Consider the following 3,085-nt stretch of genomic DNA (forward strand, 5'->3'; position numbering starts at 1 on the left):
TTACAAAACACATGCAATGACACCAAATGCAGAAGATCGCAGACCAGTGGGTGGAAAGTCCTTAGATCCAGTGTTATTGGAAACACCTCAGCACTGGCAGGGTCTCTCTGTGGCTTCTCCGACTTCCGAGGTCTGGTTGTGTCCATGTGGCTTGTCTTCTGCAATGTCTCCCAGGGAGTAGCAGAGAGAGAGAGAGGTGTCTTCCGCCTCCAAGGAGGAAGTACCAGATTTCCCAGAATTCTCAGGAGAAGGCCATGCCCATAGAAGTCTCATTGGCTATCTCCAGATTGACAGCCTAGACTCCACCCCTACACACTTAATCCTTAAATTGACACCAGATTAGGTGACTACCACAATGACATAAACAGTAAATGAGCTTTGCTGCCAACGGAAAGGTTGGCAGTTTGAGTTTATCAATAAACACCTTGAAAAAAAAAAAAGCTTAGAAATCTACTTTAGAAAAACTAGCTGTGGTACTTACATAATCTGTTGTCAGTTGAGACTCTTAAGAATGAAGAGGTGGAGGTTAGCCTGTCAATCAGGTTGCAGCTTGATGACCTCATTTGGAGGCGCTAAGGAGATAAATAGCTCACTAGAGGTGGGACACATGCTCACTCCCTGTGTGACATTCCTGCCGACAAGACACATGGAATGACCCTAGAGCCCTGGAGCTTGAGGAGCCACAAGGAGACCCCTGCCAGCATTGAGATATTTCTACTGCCACTGGATCCACAGGACTTTCCATCCACTGGCCTGTGATCATCCTGCATTCAGCATCATTGCATGTGTTGCATGAGTCTAAAGAGGAATTTATAGATCAGTATCAGACATATGGACTAATATCAGACTTATGGGCTTGATCTGGACTGGGATATTTGCTCAGTATACAATTGCTCTTTTATATAAAACTCATACACATATGAGTTTCACTGGATTTGTTTCTCTATTCTACTTGGACTAACACACTAGCCATGAAACAGCTATGGATCATAGCTTTGCTCTCACATGCATGGGATCACCATGAGCTAGAATCAACTCAATTGTGATGGGTGGCGATACGTAGAAATGTATGTGAACTAAAGATTTTGCAACTCAGAGTGCCTGGTATATTTTAAACTCTCATTACTAATAGTAATAGTGGCTAATGGTCTGGTTTCTCTTCAAATTGCATAAATCTTTCACCTTTAACTAAAAATTTCCACGGAGAGAAACAAATACAAGTTCTTAACCAATTTTTTGAGGTCTTGTGTAAGGAAGACATAAAACAAATAATTATGTCTAACCTTTATATTTAGTATCGCTGCCATTTAAAATTACTAACTACAAGGTAGACCTATATGAGGCGGTAGCCAAAACCAACTGGTAATTTTTTTCAATGTTATGTATTTAATTTTTTTTTTAGAAAGCAATCTTCTCACCTTCAAAGTATTCTCCATTACACTTAATAATTTGTCAAATCTGATTCCATTCTAGAAAACATTTTCCAAACTAATCTCTTTGCATGGCTGACAGCACCATCCTTGTTTTTTCCTTCACATCTTCTAGGTCTTCAAATCACTGCCCTTTTATGTCCCTCTTCATTCTTGGCAAAGAAAAAAGAAGAAGAAAAAGTCAAACAGAGCTAAGGTCTGTCAAGTGAAGGGCATAGGGCAAAAGAGACACGTTTTTTTGCCAAAAACTGGCACACTGAAATGGCTGTATAAGCAGGTGCATTGTTGTGGTCGCAAAACCAGTCTCCATCCTGCCACAAACCAGGCCTATTTTGCTGCACATGGTTACACTATCTTTTCAGAACCTCTAAATAGAAAGCTTGATTAACAATCTGACCTAGTGGAATGAACTCCAAATGCAGTATGAGTCCACATTTTTGTCTGTTCAGGAAGGTGATGGATTTCCAGATGAGGTTTGCCATCAATTGACATTTCACCTTTTTTGAAATGAGAAAACCACTCATACAATTGAGTTTTTCTCATAGCTCTGTTCTTGTTAGCTGTGTTCAACATGACAACAGTTTCTGCAGCATTTTTCCCAAGCAGGAAACACAAATTCACAGCCACATGTTGTTCTCTTATATCAGCCATTACTAAAAACAAGGTTTGAGTGAAACTGCTTTTATGAAAGAATTCACTGTGACCAAAGAGAACCTTCCCAGGCGACACCACTGGTTGCACTAACTCAGAGCCAGTTGCTCGAGGCTCACCTTGCAGGAAAAATGTATAGTATCAAAGCTCCACTCCACCCAGCGCATTTCTGTGTGGTTTTTTTGGAGTGGGGGGACCCCTCTTATCTACTTAGGTAAAGGCAAATGCAATATACAATAAGTGGGAGGTCAGCAAAAGAACTGCTGGAGGCAGGGGAGGATATTGAGAGGAGTGCAAGAGGTAAAAGGAATAGAAGTAAATACTGTTATATATACAATCCTTCAGTAGTGGTGATCTTCAGGTGGATGTATGTCTCCATATCTCTGTCTTTTGAATGCTGAGAAATCATTTATTTTTGTTTAAGAACCTAGAATCAACTTGCACTTCTAGATTTATGGGTTGTTGTTTTTTAATTTACCTGCTTGTGTAGATCTAAATGCTCATTTTGATTAGAATCTTAACCCTTTCCATTTCCTAGGAGAGCTTTGTAACTTCTACCACCACCGGTCTCACTAACTTAGTGTCACATGACTGATAACCTGTTTATGGATACTAGCAGGCTGTAAGCTCCTAATGAGAGGAACTGAATTGAATTCATTTTAATTTCCAGAAATCAGTCAGCAAACATTTGTTTGGTTAATAGGTTTATGAGCTACCATTTAAATCCATTCATATGCATGAATTTTTTTTTATCATAATTTAGAATTTAAGAGTTTACAGATAAGGGATGTTTACAGATTGCAGTGTCCCATGATTGCCCAATATTTTTAAAAAACTAATATTTCCCATTTTTGTTGTTGAATATATGCATAGCAAAACTTACACCAATCCAACAATTTCTGCATGTACAATTCAATGATATTGGTTACATTATTTGACCCTATTAACCTTTCTTTTCCAATGGTGTAGGAGCTATACGTTATTTAATGTGGCTCTTCTAGCTA

At 39.1% G+C, this 3,085-nt stretch overlaps 1 non-coding gene across 1 annotated transcript; it reads left to right on the top strand.

The window, feature by feature from the left end:
- Window positions 1-1,144: 1,144 nt before the first annotated feature.
- Window positions 1,145-1,260, top strand: LOC115873007. Its single transcript, XR_004048183.1, has one exon. It is a non-coding gene; the product is annotated as a U5 spliceosomal RNA (small nuclear RNA).
- Window positions 1,261-3,085: the final 1,825 nt, after the last annotated feature.

Source organism: Echinops telfairi, unplaced genomic scaffold (assembly GCF_000313985.2).
Source record: "Echinops telfairi isolate 266 unplaced genomic scaffold, ASM31398v2 ScPeMD7_7458;HRSCAF=8496, whole genome shotgun sequence".
Taxonomy (NCBI): Eukaryota; Metazoa; Chordata; class Mammalia; order Afrosoricida; family Tenrecidae; genus Echinops; species Echinops telfairi.